Raw genomic sequence first — 19,401 nt, 5'->3', positions numbered from 1 at the left:
CCTGCTCAAAACGGAATAACTAATGATCAGAGCAGTCTAATCACAATAAACATCAGACAGTATTCTGTGTAGTTCGGTGGAATTTGTGGGTGCTCTAATTTTCAGCAGTTAACTGGAAACTGAGAAAGAGAGCAAGATGACCATCTATATGGTACAAAGCACCTGACAGCAAATTCAGTAGATTTTACAGATATTTTCAAGCCTGTAGTTCTCATTAATACCTTAACAAACCTGTATTCATGTATTGGTTTCAAGTTAATGATCATTAGGATTTGAAATTACTTTTTTTACATTATTTTCATAATGTTTCATAGCCTAACACCGTCATGACATTCTGTCTGTAATCTTGGATCCTTTCTGGAATGGAACAAGAGCTGCTTGTTAATGGTCTAATATGAAATTCAGTGATGAACAATGTACAATGTATAGAAAGGAGAATGTACAAAGGAGATGATGTCCAATTAACCTGCTGCATATGCATCAAACTTGAATAAAAATTATAGAAATCATATAGACGTCATATATAGTGTGCCCTTACAATGAACAGAAACATGTTTTGGAAGAAACTCTGTGCACAAAACAGATATTTCTATCTTATCTATATACTGACATCCAGCCAGTCCCTGTGGGTCTTGTCCTGACCAACTATATATCAGAACAGAACCAAGCTCATAGTATCAAACATAAAACACTTTGCCAGAACATTCAGCCATCAAAAAGCAAAGATTTCTCTAAACTTGGCAGGTCTTTTCTAATGTAATGGTAGTGCTGTCACTATATCCTACAAAGCAACTGATTTCACAGTGTGGAAAAAACCTTGTCATTATTTAAGTCAGTGGCAGGGCATGGGGTATTCCAATGGTTGACAAATCTCCATATCTTGGCAAAATTCTTACTCTGTTGGTTAAAATACTACACCTAAAGTAACACAGCCTATCTATCATTGACAGCCACACATTTCACAGCAGGGTATCATGCTGTTTTTGACCTACCTTCATAGCTGAATGATTCTCTCACTCAGTGGATAAGCTTTGACTGAACAACAAGCTATTGAAATCATCTGGTCGTGATGTACAATTATGTTTTCAGGAGCAGTGACCTCTGGGTTGAATATGATTCTTTGCACATCCACCATACACTTCTTTGAATGATTAATACTGAGGCATATTTTAAGTGAAGCAATTCAGGTTAAGCTTTAATCGTCAAGCCTCAAGAGAACAGACATTCTTCAGTGGAAATAGAAGTAGCTGTCTATTGGTAGTGCTCTCTTTCTGCCAGTGGAAGAGACCCATTTGCTACACAAGCCTCCATCTATTGAGAATTTTTGTAAAGCAAAGAACTTTTTGGTCAAACCATAGAAAGCTCACAATACTGCTGTACTTAGATATGACATTCCTGTGCACCTTAAACACTGGGTTCCATATTTATTATAGTTCCCACTCCACAAAGGGAATGTATTCTAGAAGGGGACCAGAGGGCCACACATTTGAGCAAATCAGTTAGTCATGATTTATCATGCAACATATCCATCCTTTTCTCCTTTCTTTGTGTACTTAGGTATTAAGCAGGAGCTGGGGCCATCAGAACACCTGTAAAAAATGTAGCAGCATGCGAAGAATCTGTGACAATGTTGTAAATGGGTGGGGCTGGAGGTACATGACACATTTTATTACTTCAAGAACACAAGAAGTGTGTCAGTTCCGTTAGTAACTTAAGAAGCATCTTTTGTTCTTCACTTTGTTTTGAGTGCAGGCATGGAAAACATGCTATTAAAAAAGCCCCACCCCAATCCTCTTGATAACCTCCTTCAACAGCTTCTCCAGTGCTGCAGAGTATTACCTGTCGGATATTTTCAGTGTTTTGCACGTCCGAGTCAGGCTATAATTTGAATTGCATGGGACGAAGTCCCACTCAAGGCTGTCAGGGGTATCCTCCTCCAGTGTTTATTAACTTTCCATACTGAATAACTATTAGAGGTCGCCACATAATTGAGTTGACCTTATAAAATAACAACAAGGATGGCTCCAAGGTGCCACTGTGGGCATTTTCATCTGTCGTATGACCCCAGCTCCCGAGTGAAGCTCCCTTCATCCACAGTCATTAGGAAAAGGTACTTGACATAATGTGACTAATTCCTCTTGTATTTGCCAAATAGAAATTAAAAATGAACATATGGGCATGATAGAAAATGTGGTCAACATATCTTTTTATATGTAAAAGAATATTTAGCTATCAGTGTAAGGATGATAAATAGAATTCCATATTCCGCAGTTCCATTATTTATATCTTACTCTCTGGAATGGATCTCAGATGAGTCAGCTTTGTTATATCATTTGCTATCTTTGCTTTCTTCACGATGACTTTATAATAATGCAAGGTTACACAGGCCACAGAAACTTTCATACCAGAAGTGTTTCTTAGACATGAATAAATGATTTATTATAATAGCTTATAGTTGTTTGTATAAAAGACTAGAATGTAAAAACTATGGCTGTGTCTAACTGTACTGTTAATTTAAAATAATAATTATTCAGGCAGAAGTAAAAGTAATCATTTAGATTAAGATTAAGAAAGTATTTGTTAAAAAAATTGTTCTACAAACTAAAATATGTGGTCCTCATAGTTATTTTTTATACTGAATTCAAATCTGTTTAAAGATGTTCTCTCAGGCATGGTTTTTAAGTTAATTTGACAAGTATATATTACTTATTCATACATAAGGCTGTTACTACACTTAAAATAAATACAATCTTGAAAGTCCCTCTCCTATTGTGGCCCAGGACGACCCCATCCCATTGGAAGTTACCAATCGAGCTGCGAATAAAAAAAACATGCTGCAACTACACAAAACATATTCATCAAAATGACAACACATGCTATGTTTCAGAAACATGATGCAAATTCATGAAAGCTCTACAAATTCAGAAAACATTTATTCCAAATGAGAAAATATGAGCTACATTTCGAAAAACACAATGTAAATTCAGGAAAACACATGCAACTCAGAAACACTGCAAATCCAGTCACAACCAACGAAGTGTTTCTGGGGGATACAAAAACAGCTAGTGAAAAGGAAATTTAGATTTGCAATTACCAGGGTTTTCTCGTTGGTATTATGGTAGAGAATGAACAATTGGCCTATTCATGCTAAAGAACACAGCCTTAAAGAATCCTGATAAAACAAAATCAAACAAAATCCCATTTTACACAAATATAAACCTGACCCCTACTATTAAATAACTAGTGTTCTAGGTACATTCAGAGTGTGTTACTATTTTACAATCCACTTAAACCTAATGACATTCTGTCTAATACAGATCATTTTCTGTCCATATACCTACATTTAGATTCTTACTGATTTAAAACCATATTTTGGATGTATTTAAAAACAAGACACTAGCTAGAATAAATAGTTGACAAGCTGGTCATTATAGCAGAACAGCTAACCAAACTGCTCACTGTAGCAGACCATCTAAATTATCAAACAAACGAAAACGTAGCCTATGCTGTAAATAAGTCACATACTCTGAATGTTGCTAGCCAACTAAATATTAGGATAGAAACTTAATCATGTTAAATTGGATTTTTATCAGCGTTCCTTAAGATAACGTAGCACATGCAGATGTATCTCAGCATGCTTAACTGACATTGCGTCATGGATGACAGGCCACCACTTGAAGCTCAATCCTCAGTATAACCGAGCTTCTGTACGTCCCAGGAACTCCCAGCCCTTACCATGACCTCACAGTTTTCTTCAAGAACTATCTGGTATCACCATCTGAAGCTGTTTGTAGCCTGGACATAACTTTGGACAACCAATTGTCATTATAAACTCATGTTCCAAATCTGACCCAGTCTTGTGGATTTATTCTTTGCAACATACAAAGGATTCAGCACTCTCTCACAGGAAGCTGCCCAGGTACTTGTGCAGTCTCTTGTAATCTCAATGCTAGAGTACTGCAACTCACTACCTGCTGGTCTTCCTCTAACAAGCCATCACACCTCTACAGTTGTCCCGAATGCAGGAACAAACTGGTCTTCAATCTGTTCGAAGCTCACATGTCACTCTGCTGCTGCATTCCCTTCATTGGCTTCCAGTAGCTGCCCACATCAAATTTAAAACTTTTATACTTGCCTACAAAGCCAAAAATGGGTGAGCCCCTCCATACATGATGTCAATGGTCAAAGCCCAATCCATACCTTGAGTATTTCAAATGCCTCAAGTATGGTATGGCTTGAAACACCATTCTTCAAGTCACATGGAAGACAAGCATCAAGACTGTTCTGTATCCTGGCTCTCAGATGATGGAACAAACTTCCACTGGATGTCTGGACAGCAGAGTCCCTTGCAGTCTTCAAACGCAGACTGAAGACCCATCTATTTAAGACCCAATATTTAAATGACCCCTGATCCTGCACCTATGTTCATTAACTTAAACTCTAGTAATTATTGTAGGGTATTGTTTATTGCACTTATTGTTGTCTGTTATAGAGCTTATGTGTTTTGCACTTTGTATTTCAACAGCATTCTAGTTCAATGGTATCTTGAAATCTAACCTACTGTACTGGTTAGGATGCATTCTTTGAGTAAATGACAAAGCACTTTTGTAAATCACTCAGGATAAGAGCATCTGCCAAATGATATAAATGTAAATGTAAATCTAGCAAACAACTGTGCCTGTATGTGGTTGAAAGAAATATCAATATATAAAATCAATAACAAACCTTATTTTTTATAACCTTGAAACCTATATCATCTTTATAATCTTGAAATGTCTCAATATGTCATTCCTGTATGCCATATGTTAAGTTCAGCTGCTGTATTTTTTTTATGCTGCTTGTCATTTATATTGCGTAGCTAGCTAGCCATTTTTTCTCAGAATATCATTGACATTGGACCACACTTTACTTTCATATTAATAATCCACCTTAGGACAGAGCACAGATTTCACACACAGATATGTGAGCCTCAAAGAAATGGATGTGTCGCGAGCTATTTTTCATAAACGTAATCATTTAAGACCCTTACCAGAAAATGTTCCTGTTCGCTGTTCATTATATTGGTCTAGTGTCCAGTTGTGTCATTTACTGAAGTAAAGTGGTGGCGCTCAGTGATCAACTTTAGGGATTTCACTCAGTGATCATTTTAAAGGATTTCACTAACCCTCCCACACTTGACAGGTTGTGGTAAAATGTACAACATGTAAAGTTATTTTAAAATGTAATAGAAGTAACGAATAGAGCAGAGTGAAAGTAGAATCATGACTTTGCAAATGAACTCAAATAAAAGTATAAAGTACCCTCTTTTAAAACAACTCTTTAAAGTACAGTTTGTTCATTAGGTTACTTAAGTAAATGTAATGGAGTAAATATAGCACATTACAACCTACATCTGGTAATGCATTAACAGTATGTTCTTACTTTTTTCATTTGGATTGTTTTCCATTGCAATAGCACAGAGTATCAGTGCATTGTTATTCATGTTGTTCTGTACATTGTAATTAATGGAATATGTATTCCATAAATGCATTCACTAGCATCAACAAAAACAAATCTACCTACATTATAAACCACACTGACTGTTACCCTCCCCTTTTGCTGTTGTGCAGGCATGACTTTCCCACATCTCATAACACTAAAAGGAGAGCCAGCATATTCAGGTATTTTGCTTATGTTGCTTAGCTACATTTCTTGTTAACGTAATCACCTTTTCTCTTGGCGATCTTCTACTGAACAGCTCTGAACTACAAAAACATGGATACAGATCATTCCAGGATAGTGAATATCACAATGAGGATTATAACAGTAAAGAACATCTGGTTTTGGAAACCTGAGCTGAAAATGCTTTTGCCCAACATCTCCCAACAAAGAGAGAGAAAGAGAGCCATTCATAGCCAGCTTTCTTATTGTTTCTGTTTGTTTGGCTCAAGGCTTTCAGACTGTCAGCAGTAGCAGTACACACAGGAGCAAAACGTGTCATCTCAGGAACAAGTTGGGCCATGGGGCCATTACAGAGATGCTGCATTGACTAACGGTCCTGACCTCCAAACTCCACAGGGAAGCCTACAACTCTAGAGTGTGTAAAAGGGAGCTGAACTCTCAGAGATGTCTATAATTGTATGTGAAAGTATTACGGCTTTTATCATGGTTTGTTTTTTTGTTTTTTGTCATTTTAAAGGGTGTTTTTCCACACTGTTGTATAATACAGGTATTAAAAAAAAAAAATTCACCACAAATTTTTTTTTCCCTTTTTTAACAATGTCAGTTAATGTCAAATAAGCAATAAGTGAAAGAAGTGATTTTATGAACATTAGCAACAGCATCCAAAAATCTTGTTATACTTATTAGGGCTATTTTTCCTCAGGTCACTACATGTACTACACTAATTAATCAGAAAGCTGTTTGACTGAGCTAAGCCTATTCTCTGAGCAAACACAGATCTCTACAGCCTGGAGAACCGAAGCCTCCAATTCTACCAACTCCTCCAATTCAGCCAGAAAGTCAAGTGCTTCTTTCAATTATGCTTTTGTTCATTTTGAGGCCTCTCCCTGGAGGAGATGAGCTGCATTGTCAATCCCCCTGGTAATGAGGGTTGATCCTTCCCCGAAGAAGAGGTGCCTCTACGTGTGTCAGAGTCAATGTCCTCCCCCGTCTCCCTCTCCCACTATAAATAATCAGTGTGGGAGACACAGTTTGCAAGAGGTGCATCACTCTGGGGGGATGGAGAGCAGCTGTGTCTCTAATCATATTTCCACAAACAGCCCTGAGCTCAGGACACAGGGCCGTGGGCAGGGCCGTGGGCAGGGCCATGTTCTCCTGACAGCCACATTGTAATGCCATGACATGTCCTGTCAACACATCACAATCAAGACTGTGTGCAGCGAGTGTATGTTCAAGCACAACCCCTACTATTACAGTATATTAGCCACTGCTGTGGCATGATCCTGTGTGCATAAATCGATAGAATAAAGAGACTGACAGAATGCGTAGGAGAAGAGATAGGAAGAGAGACAGGGAGAGAAAGAAAGGTTATTAGAGAGGATGTAAATGGCTTGTGGATGGAGCAAAGATAAAATGAAAAAAAATCTCTCTATCTATCTATCTATCTATCTATCTATATATATATATATATATATATATATATATATATATATATATATATATATATATATATATATATATATATAAAGAGTGTGTTGTAATATGCTATTCTTGCCATACTATCTTTGGGTAATACTTTGTGGATGATATCACCAAAAACCATATGGACAGATTTTTGTTGTATTTTTATACACGTAGTGCAAGTGATTGTGCAATCAGAAGTTTGAACTTGACTATTGAGGGTGTCATACTGTGAAAATGGTGACTTTGCTGTGTGTAATAAAAATTTGGACTGTTTGTTCAAAACAGTATGACACAAAATGCCAACTTTAATCCAAGGCATGTTAGCTCTGCTTTATACCAAATAAAATTTCCCAAGCTAAACTTTAGCTTGTTCAGCAATTCCTATCAGCCCCTAGCTGATTATTCATTAGACACATCTGAGAGTTCTTGCTCAAGTTGTATTCAGTTATAATTGTAAGTCGCTTTGGATAAAAGTGTCAGCTAAATGTAAATTAAGATCATTCTCACATGGTAACCTTATGGCCCCTGTTATGCAGTACCCCATTTCAGGATACCATACGTAACTGGGCAAATATACATAATCTTAAATAACATTCTCATGTTTACTGCATTTGAAATCCTTTGCAGTTGCAAACACTCTGATATCTGCACCCCACAGACATCACCAGGCACTTGGAGATGCTTTTCCAATCATGTGATTCAGCCCTTTTCAGTTCCTTCTCATTTCAGCCATTTTCAGTTACTGCATTTTTGTTGCTTTCAGTCTTGCTTTCAGTAAGTGAAATACACATTCAATAAACTCAGGCTGGGTAATTGACTTGGCCAGTCAAGTAGATTCCATTTTTTGGTTCTAAACTTCCAAAGTTGCTTAGCAGTATGTTTGTGGTTATTCACTGCTATAAGGTGGCAAAAAGATCAAATGGGTTTTGAAGATTTATACTGGTTCTAAATAGTTATGATGCTTTAGAATTCATCCTGCTGCTGCGATAAATAGCACAACATCAACAAAGGCAAGTGATCAGCCATAGGACTATCCCGCCATGCACCAGGTTTCACACAAGAGAGGCATGCTTTTGATTATAAGCAGTTTCTTTTTACTCTCCATGCTTTCCTCCTTCCATCATTCTTATACGGTTTAATTTTTGTCTCATGAGAGTTGTCCATAAGATTTTATACCAGAAACATATAGGGCCTTTTAGTAATTTTATGCTATGTTTGGGGCACAGAGCAGTCAGGGCACATTTTGGAAAGCATGTGTGACATATAAAACTGGCTAAGCATGCAGTTTATGCTCCATCTACATGAACAAATTTGAAATGCTCTTCTCTCCTTAAGGCGGGGATCGGGAAAAACGTGGGAGGATCACACAGAAAATGGATGGAAATATTAGAAGTGTGGCCAAATGCATATTCCACTTGATCTACTAAAGTTCCAGTCATTGCTAATGCACAATTGTAAAAAAATATATATATATTTTAGTTTACCTAATGGTGCCTATGGCTCAAGGTTTGATTATTCAACATTTCACTAAATCTTTCAAAATCCTGCACAACCCAATCAGAGTGAATTTGGTAGATGCACAATTTATGTGAATAGCTACCGTTTAAATCATTGATTAATTTTAGATTAATTGCAAATGCATGTTGCTGTGCCATCAAGTTGTATTTTGTGCTTTTCCTTCACACATACATACATCTGGCTGACAGTATTTTTAAAGATTTTTACAACAAACTGTAGCCTGATCTTTTTCTCCTGAAGGCTTTCCAGTGGTTTGCATTTTGTTGTGTGTGCTCGGAGGTCATGCTGGTCTTTGACACATCTACGCCCACATAGTGTTGGTGATCTGTTCCACAATTTTTCTTCAAGACTGAAAGTATTCTACTGTATAAATTATAAAGTATACACTACTGTTTTTTGTTCTCTGCTAGGTCCTTTTCTAAGCTTTCCAGTGCCTTTATTCTGATTTCTGTGCTTCATGGATAAGATGTCATTCTGTTCCTTGGTCCTTTTGTTGTTAAAAAAGATACTCCAGATGCATCATTGTTTAATTTGAAAGTGTGTGGAATCCCCAAGGCTAAGAATAGTGTGCCTTGGGAAAGAGATGGTGGGTGAGGATTGACCTGAACAGAGAATGCGTTGTGATGATTACTGTAAGTAATGGATGGTAGTTCACCCTAGTGCTTGGGGGTTAATCCTAATTTGGAACACTACCTTTCTTTGGTTTAGTGTGTTGTATATTTTTGTAGTGATAGCATGGCATGAACTATCTCATGAAAGCTTCCAAACTGGAACCTATCTTCTTTTACATACCTTTGTCTGGACTAGTGTGATAAACTGGTGATGACGGAAAAAAAAAGCTTTTTAAATACATAATAGTTAAAAAGAACTGAAACCAATGAACAAGTAATTGGTAGGTAGTTAGTCTTCCCTCTGTTAAATTGGGTTTGACATGCCTCTGTTTCTTTCTTTTCTTTCTTTTTTATGCACTTTTCTTTTTATATATCTCATATAGAAAACAGGACAAGTATTAAACATGTTATTGTTGCTGGTGTTTGAACATGTTTAAGTGCTGGAGTCAAGAATGCACCAGCAGTCAGAAAAGTTCTAACTGAACAACTACCCTTGACCTCAGAACCAAAACCACTAGCACCATGGGTTCCTAAATTCTCCAGACAGTCATAAATCTACTGGGTCTGAAGGTCAAAGGACAGACCGAATGCCAGCATGAGATGTCACACCAAGAAATAACGTGGCAGCCATGCACAAAATTGCCTACACAGATCACAGACGTCCAGCCATCTGTCAGGGGACAGGACAGGGAGAACTCAGTGATATAGCTAATAGATTTCAATGAGGAAACACCAGCCGCTTTGGCCAATTTGTAAATAAAACGTTTACTCTTCAGTCTCTCTCAACTGATTTTCTTGGTAGGGAGCAATGCTAATCCCCATCTGATTAAAAGTCATTAGAAAAAAAACAATATGGAATTGGTGGTTCCTACATGACCATTCAAAACCTGTCATACTGTGAGAGTTATGAAAGTGAAAGTAACAGAATAATTTTACAGGCAAAGGGTGGTCACAGGCAGAGGATTGTTTTTTGGGCATAAACTACATGTTCACAAACATTTCATAGCCTAAACCAATATATCACTTCAAAGATCAAGTGTGATGGTTTTCTGACTGACAAGTTTATATTTTTGCTGATAGGGCAAGTAGATTAAACACTCTGGAATGGTGAGTAATAGAGGTGCTTTTCCTCATTTCAAACCCCCCCACCCCAGGCACCAGATGTTCAAAACATAAAAATGCTGACATGGAAGGCTTTGAAGGCTTGCACTCATTTTCCAGAATATGTATTTTTATTATACACCATCCTTAGATTAGGTGGTGGGAGGTGAATGATGGGGGACATTAAAATCCTTTTGCTTCTCTCCACTAGAGGTTTCTATTTCAGTTTCTGCTACTCATGCCTGATGTGTCCCATCTTGGAGGAGTCAATCTTCTTCACAATGGAGGAGCCCTACCTCCCTAGGGACATTGCTTATTCATGTATCAGATTTACTTTTTGCTGCTGTGGCCTCCCAGGATTCGCGCTGCATTTATTATAGGGGTAATGAAAATTGAATTCATTCAGCAAAGCACTGTATGCATTGTGTGACTGGGGTGTACTGTGGAGCAAGACGTCCTGAGAAGCTTCTGGCCCACCCCTGAAGCCCAACACAAACAAACAAGACAGAAGATTGTCTGTCAAAAAAAAAAAAAAATAGAACCTTTATAGCCTTTGGGTTTTAACTAGTGTGAGGAAAGGTTTGTGGATAAACATCTGTTCAGTTGGAGCTAATGACAGTGTTTAGCCTATTTTTGTGCTTTTTCGTAGAAGAGCACTATTAATCTATTGATCAGTAAGAGGCCTTTTGCTTTCATTCTCACATTGCAAAATCACACAAAAACTGACTAAGTGGTAACAGATTATTTGAAATCAGTGTTTACAGAAAATAATGGCCTGAAGTTATTTTGAACAATTTTCCTTTCTTCACCTTTAGATGCCTTACTGCAATTATGAGAGAATGTTTCTGCACATTGGGAGTGGAATTAGATCTATGGCTAATATCTAGTACCAGTACTCCTTTTTCTGCAGTTACTTTATTTTTAGTTATATCTTTTTTCTCCTTCTTCTCCTTCTTCTACGTTTTCTTTTTTATGTGAGGGTTGTTGTTTTGTTATTTGATTTTGTTTTGTTTTAGAGGTTTTTTTTTCATTTAAGACACAGTGAAGGTTTCTCCCTCTTTTTGTACCTTTGTCTTTGTTCTTTGTGGTTGCCATCATGTGAGATTGGTCTTTTCTGTGCATACTAATAAGAGTGGTTATACCATAAGTGGTAGTAAATGGGTGTGTGAGTATGGCCATTCATCACTGTTCACATGACCTTGGCACTAAGCTCAGGTGAAATCTATCAACAAACACAACAACTTATAAGCTGATTTATATGGCATTGATAAATTCCTTTTGAGATCACTGCATATTTTATCTTTTTTTCATCACACATATAGAACATTTTATCATGATCGATAAATAAGACCTATTGTATAATAAAGAAACTGTTACTTTGATAACTAGCTAATTTATTAAAATAATATATAGTAAATTATACCCCATGGAGATTAGCAAGTGATTCATACTATCCTATAGTGAGAGCATTATAATAATTGTAGATATATTTATCGAGTGCTACTTCTTCCAACAGATTGTAACTTTGTAAACAAAATGAATAACCCTGACTGAGTATCATTTCTTCATTAACTCAATTTTCTTTTTTCTCTCTTCTTTCATCTCTGTGTGGTAGTGCCTCTTTGTGTTTATCCTTTAACTGCTTTCCTTTTTTTGAAAAGCATGTCTGTAATTTATCACTCTTGCACAGTTTCTCTCTTTATCTTCTTGATGGACTTAGCTGCTTCAAACTAATGTTTGTCATTCAGAGGACAAGCCTTTCCTCTTATAAGACTGTCTGCCCTGGCCACAGAGAGATAGACATGGAGAAAAGAAGAAAATGTAGCTGGACCAGAGAAAGAGCAAGAGAGGTGGGGGTAAAGATTTTAATGAAAGTAAACATCTCTTCAGTAAATGAATGCTGCTTACGATGTGTTTAGTAAAGTGTTATGTTTCATTGAATGATTTTCCTTACATTGTTATTTACATATGTCTTAAAGTGTTGAATAAATGGACCTCTAAGCAGAGATCCATAGCAAACCAGTACTTCATAATTTAAATTTTGCAAGTTTAGCTAACAGCTTGCTACGCTTGAACTGATAACTGTAAAACAAAATTATGCTTTGGAAAGATTAAAAGAAGTACTTAGTACTAACACAACAGGTTAGTACTTATAATGCTCAAGATATCAAAATGTATCAGTGTACTTATACAAACCATTAGCTGGTCAGCTCATCAGCTATTAAGCTGCATATGCGTTATATACAGTTTATGAAGTTACATTTAATTATCACATTTGTCTAAGCAAGTACTAACCTGTTGTGCGGAGCACTGGATTTGAGATGAGAAAATATCTTCATGTTGCAAAAATATCTTAATGTTGACAGAGTTTACTGAAGATGTAATGACAGCACAATAATATTTATTCATAGAGTAGAGTGTCATGCTGACAGGAGATCAATGTTAGGAGATAAACTTTGCAGCTTTTAAATGTGAATTCAGCAGAGCCTTTTCTGTGTACAAGGCTCATCCTTGGAATCCCTGCTAATACTTTAGCTCACTGCATGTTCTTCTGATTAAGCCATTTTTCCATTAGTGGGCAGTTCTGCCTCATGGTTTGAGCTTTTTCCTGCTGCGTTCACAGGCTGTGAGAACATCATGTCTTCCATCTGAAGCTCCCAATATTGCCAGTACCAATTCATCAGAGTCATGCAACCAAACACAAAGTCATAATGTTAGGGGACATTTTTGTTCTTATTTTTTCATTCTCTTTTTCCCCCCAAAAGATTAAAGCTCTAGATATAATGAGATAACCTATCTTTACAAACGGGTGTAGTAGACATCCTGTTCCTGAATCACAACAAGCAATGCTAATCACCGTAGCTAAAATGATGTACCAAAGCTCAGCCTCGCTCCACTGCCTCCCTCCTTGTGCTTCTCTAGCACATCATGTCTTCCATCTGAAGCTCCTAATATTGCCAGTACCAATTCATTAGAGTCATGCAACCAAACACAAAGTCATAATGTTAAGGGACATTTTATGTCTTATTTTTTTCATCCCCTCCACCCCCCCCCCCCCCAGAAAAAAGGTTAGGGCTCTAGATATAATCAGATAACTTATCTTTACAAACGGGTGTAGTAGACATCCTGTTCTTGAATCACAACAAGCAATGCTAATCACCATAGCTAAAATGATGCACCAAAGCTCAGTCTCACTCCACTGCCTCCCTCCTTGTGCTTTTCCAGCATGTTAATTCAATTAGATGTGCTCCTTAATTATTCTAATTGATAAATTATAACTTGATTATGTCACATTACAGCCATATAAATGATAAATACTCATATATGTGACAAATATACAAACTAATAATTTAAATGACATGTAATGCTGTTTCGTGTGTATTTAGGTGAGGAGGCTGTGGTGGGAATTCTGCTCAAACAGAAGAGTTTGAAGGGTGATCATTTTTCCAGAATACTTGCAATGGCTTACTTTTTTTTTTTTTCTGTCTTAATCACCATAGGCCTAGTCAATTAAAGATAATTTAATTTAATCTGAGCAACTAATCAGGGAATTGGGGCCTGCACAATTTAAAAAGCACACTGTAATTACTTCTAAAATGTATTATCTTACCCTTCTCTTCGCACTGGGGCACAACTGGAGAGAGACTTTCAAGGGGCCCCACACAATTAGTGCACTCCACTTGACTTAAAACACAATGGGATCCACACTCAGTTTGATCCAAACTAAAGGTCTACAGAACCCTCATTATTTTCGTCTTATTGAAATGGCCTGAAGCCCTTCAGTGTGTGTCAAGTGTCTTCTTGTTCTTTGTTGTTGAAGGCCTGGTTTATGCTCTAGAAATATTCTTATCCACCTTGTAAGAAGTCACAGGTAAGGAAGAACACTTATTGCTGTCACAGTGTATTTTTAAAAATATGGTACATGGTAAAGAGATTGCAAAAACTGGAAAAAAAAATGTTCTTATTTTGGTCAGAAGTGCCATAACCATAGAAAATAATAATTTAGTAACAAGTAAAAATAAAAATAACAATAGCAAAAGTAAAAATAACATATTGAATTAAATAGAAAATATTGCAAATTAGGAAATCCAGAATATTGATGGAATAAAATCTGTGACAGATATAAAATGAAAACCTGGTGGTCTTATGGAAGAGGCCAGGTAGGGCTAATCAGAGGTACCACTGTGAAGCAAACCAGCCCTGTGTGCCTGCTGTGGACTATATTATCTATGGCCTGCAAGATGCACTTCCACATAACCTTTCACACACAACACCTCAACTGTCTCAAATGGGTGTGGGCAACAATACTGGAAAGTTAAACAAATAAATAAGTCAGAATGTGGGCATGTGTGATTGTAAAGAAAGGGTGATAACTGGGATGTTCTCATTTTATGATATAGGAGAGAGAGTATTTGGGCACCACCCCTTGGAGACCTCATTACCTGGTAAACCTCCACCAGCAGATGCTGTTCATTGTAAAAAATTCCTCTCCAGTGGAGCATCACAGCAAAGCAGGAGAAAGAGAGGCCATGCTGGGGCAGGCAGAAGGTTTGAGCTTAGCCTGGGAGCACAGGGCTGGGATAGCACAGCTGCCACTGGCTTGGATCACCATCTTAGGGAGATTAAAGTGCTCCACACAGGCCTGACTGCCACCTACGTGCACGTTGAGATGAGTTTCTGTCAGACACCAATGGCTTCACGCTCTTAAGAGGGGAAATGCTAATAAAAAGGTGTCCAGACTATTACATACATCACATCAGGTCTGGGAAGGTCAGCTAAGTGGAATCTTCACCCTGTACCTGTGTGTCATCAGACATAAAAGAAAAACAGATAAGTGGTTTAGTGATGGCAAGGTGACCACTGCAATGAATTGGATTTCAGCTGTTCACCAGGTGGTATGGAAATTATTGAGTCAGGATGGCTGTGAATCTAGTACATTTAAATGTCCCTCAGCACTTCAAAAATTAATTAGAGCCTCAGATTAGACATTTAATTCTCCTGACTGTCCTTGTTTTAATCTGTTGCAAACTGAAAGTCAGCATTAAAATGCAATTTATGCATGAGTACAACTCAGAAGATGTCATGAATCTTCTGATATGTAATTTGACCTGTATGGCAGATTAAACCCAATGCTCTAAATCCAAAATTTACTTTGTGGCCGCCACCACTAGACTATAGGGAATGATGCAGTGGGATAGCAGACAGGAACACAGCAAGGACTGTGAATGCTGTGTGCTGCTCTGCAGACTTTATTTAGTTTAAAATTCAGATGTTGTAAATACTTTTATGATCAATTTTTAGGTATGTGCTCAGTTTAATCCGGTAGTGCCATTTTAGTTTAACTAGTGTATTAGAAATTTGTCTACAATCTATGTGATGTATGTGTCCTTTGGTTACCTTCAACCCTTTACAGTTCAGTTACTCTTTCTGACTGTTAATGTATGTGGGTTTTTTTTTAAACATCCCAATGTTTATTAAGAAGCATTTCCTTGAGTAGAAATGACATTCTCTGGTTCTTCTACAGCATGAATTCTACAATATATATTTTTTTTTTTTACACATTTACAAGCATTTTTTACACATTTAACTGCAACAGTAAAAGTATGGCTGTTGTTTTGTAAATGAAGAATACTAAACATTTAGAATATAGTTCATGAGAAAATGTAGTTGCATTTTAGTGCATTTTAGAAGCAAACCCAGTACCTAATCAGAGTACAGACTGAAAGAAATCATTTGGATAGCATGGTAAAATCACAATGTGATATATATTCATATTTTTCTCTTTATAGTGGGATTAGTCCAGTTCTGAATGTGCAAAACTGGAAGTAGTGTATACAGTGTGAAACCTTCACCTTCAACTGGTCAACATAGAGCCTTTCAGCTGCGACACTAAAATGTCCTTTGCAAGCATTAATGAGAAAGCTGAGGGTACATTTTTTACCACTTGGCTGACAAATTGAGGTGGTGGGGGAACATCCGACAAAAAACCAAGTGGCATCAAATTATTGAGCCATTTAGGATGTTGAATTTCAAAGACAAAGTAGGCATCCTGTGAGCAGAAAACAAAATAGATGTCAAAATGGTCAATGGTAAAGTGTACCAGGATTTCTGTAGGGACATTGTTAAATATTTCCACCCACTCTGTCACCTTCTCACAGAACTATCCTTGGCTATCTCCCTTCCTAGGTAGTAAAGAGCTGTTGAGAATTCTTCTGCTGTATGCTGGAGGAAATGAAGATGCTTCTGGTGAAGTGAGTCTGGGGTGGAATGCGTGGTTGAAAATACAAGCTACATATTGTTTTGCTTACAGGCTACATGATGGCCAATTGTTGGAAAGCCTTGCTTTTTTTGGCTGCTCAGAATTTTTCTTTTTCTTATCTGTTTGCTATGAAATGTATTGTTGAGTTTTTGTTTTGCTAGGTTTAAATTTACTGTCATAGGCTATGTAGATATTATTTTTGTGGTTTGAAATATATGTTCTGACTGGTGATTCTGTGTTATTTAACACTAGGAGAAAGCAGTGCACATTACTGCACGCGGTTATTAATTAGTGAGGTTGGGTGTGAAACTTTATACAGCAGAATGACAAGAACAAAGGTCCAGAGTCTTATTTCTTCAAAATTTCTTCAGTATTTTTAGGTATAGTTGCCCTGTGTCAAAAAATAAATGAAGAATAATTTAAGGAAGCTCATAACCTTATTGATAGACTAACAAAACATTTATACAATTTTGCATATTTAAATATTTCTAAGATGGCAGTCAATCCAAAAACCTGCTTCTTCTTTTTTTGAAGTACAGTTCTGATGGTCAGGTGTCTGATGCCATGCTGATCTGCTCACTCCCATTACTATCTTCCTTCAGACTGATGACTCTCTATGGCGGTGCTTTGTTTCACCACTGCAGGATCCTCCTTGCTGGACTTCATGCCACAAGCAGTGTGTATGTCTGAGCTATCATTACCAAACAAATGGGTTTTTAGTCAGGAGAACAGCAGTGTACCTAGTTTCATGCCATATATTTTCTCCCTCAGTCAAAAGTTGCTTATTTTTATTCATTTTAAAATATAGTAACTCATGTTATTTTCCACAGCATTTTGTAATTCACTAGGATACATAGATATTGGTTTAAAGGAACAGCAAAAATGCTATGCTGTGTGTGTGTGTGTGTGTGTGTGTGTGTGTGTGTGTGTGTGTGTGTGTGTGTGTGTGTGTGTGTGTGTGTGTGTGTGTGTGTGTGCCATGATTTTTCTACTCCTCCTCTAGGCTGTATGATGCGTACTTCTCCTCTCTGACTCAGACAAGCAGTTTGGCCTTGGGTGCCACTCATACACGGCGTAATCCTCAAGGATTAAGACAGAGAGAAACTCTTCACCATTTGATTGTGCAGTATTATAAATAGAATGCTTCCCTGAACATGGGCCATAAACAAATCATTCCTGTCCCCACTTCAGTAAAACAAACAAGGGTACACTCCTACTCCAGGGTCCATGAAGGGAGCATGCTTTCACTGCTGCCTGGGAACGATTACACTGGCAGATGGAGAAGGCCCTGGGTGAACAAGCTCCCAACATACTCAACAGACTCTATGCACTGTATATCTTCTGTGTAAACTCTATTTTTCAGCATGCAGCCTTGTTTTGGACTGAAATGTGCAGTTTTGTGCAGCTTTACAATTCAAAAATGGTTATGCATATTAATATTAATTAATTTTATCAGTGATTAGGTTATATGGTAGAAACATATGGAAAACACTCTTATGTTGCTTGTTTCCCCATCCCTATCCCTACTGACACCAGAAAATGCATGCAAAATGTGATTGATTTATCACAGTAAATAAACCTATTCCAGTGCATTGCAAATATCTGGAGGATACTGATTGCAAGTTAAACATGCACAATAAATACTCGAGATGATTTATAAAGAGCAGACGTATCTCAAGCCCTAGTGGAACCTTGAACATATTAACACATGTGAACGAGTTTAGAGATTAAAAGGTGCATTAAAAGATTTTGCTAGTTTTCTCAAATGTTTCCTCAAACATCATTAAAAAGACATTCTGCATGGGATTCAGCATGGCTTTTTTATTCCTTCTAATTATTATATTTCTTCCGTGAAGACAGTTATAAAAGCAATATACTTTGTTTCCTTTTAGGAAGAGCATGAGCTCCTATTTGACATGTGCCATCATGTCAAGTACCTCCCTTTGCTGAGTGAGTGGCAGCACAGGGCCTTCCCCCAGGCACACACTCTCCAGATACACAGCAGGCATCCCATAATAGATGGATTGGGATCCTGAACGAGCAATGAAACAAGTGTATTTGAAAAGAAATAGAGAATCTGCTCTGAGGACAGTCAGCTTCCTCAGATCCTGCTTATCCAGGCATCAGCACAAACTAAACACTATGTCAAGGTCAATGGAGAGAATGCTACTTAAATTAGTCATGAGCGGAGTGGTCCTTACCTGTGACTTCAAATATGCATCCAAATCATTGTGCCACGGAACTGTAAGCACTTTCTCACTCGACACCCATCAACACAAGTGCATGCACACAGAAACGTGTAGCATTCTTCGGAATTTATTGGACTGTTGCAGTTTTTCTTTTTCTGACAGTTCATGTGGAAACTTGCAGGAGCCAGTCATCATGGTGCCATGGTTAAATATTACTCTGTGCTCAGTGTACTTTGCATATAGTAATCGGGCACAACCAAACTTGCTTAGGGAGAACTAAAGAGTGTTAAAGGGAAGATTAAATTTTTCTACTTCTTAAAGGCTACATTTGGGTCATATCTGAAGTCCTTTTCATATGCTTGCATTTGGCTCTTATCAGATGACATTCTTTGATTTGTTTCTGAAACTCAGGAGTGGCACTGCTAACAGGAAAATGTTCTCAGCAGAAGCACTGGGTGCACACATGGTCTGGTAAGATACCGCTGCTCCTCTTCCCATTAAACTGAGCACCCTCCTCTCTGCTTTCTCCTCTGAAGGAAGCCACTTAGAGAGGCAGGTACTCTTTGGTTTGTTCAACACTTAAAGAAGACAAGCTGAT

At 37.5% G+C, this 19,401-nt stretch overlaps 2 long non-coding RNA genes across 2 annotated transcripts; one reads left to right on the top strand and one right to left on the bottom strand.

Annotated features, from left to right (window-relative positions):
* Positions 1 to 2,077: 2,077 nt before the first annotated feature.
* Positions 2,078 to 6,019, top strand: LOC113578043. The gene is made up of 3 exons (XR_003410697.1): positions 2,078 to 2,110; positions 5,610 to 5,660; positions 5,931 to 6,019. It is a non-coding gene; the product is annotated as an uncharacterized LOC113578043 (long non-coding RNA).
* Positions 6,020 to 12,224: 6,205 nt separating this feature from the next.
* Positions 12,225 to 18,976, bottom strand: LOC113578074. The gene is made up of 4 exons (XR_003410702.2): positions 18,816 to 18,976; positions 15,106 to 15,154; positions 14,798 to 15,008; positions 12,225 to 13,003 (listed from the first exon to the last, which is right to left on the bottom strand). It is a non-coding gene; the product is annotated as an uncharacterized LOC113578074 (long non-coding RNA).
* Between the last annotated feature and the right edge of the window lie 425 nt (positions 18,977 to 19,401).

The sequence above is a fragment of the Electrophorus electricus genome, chromosome 10 (assembly GCF_013358815.1).
Source record: "Electrophorus electricus isolate fEleEle1 chromosome 10, fEleEle1.pri, whole genome shotgun sequence".
Lineage (NCBI taxonomy): Eukaryota > Metazoa > Chordata > Actinopteri > Gymnotiformes > Gymnotidae > Electrophorus > Electrophorus electricus.
This window is presented reverse-complemented; position numbering and strand designations above follow the sequence as displayed.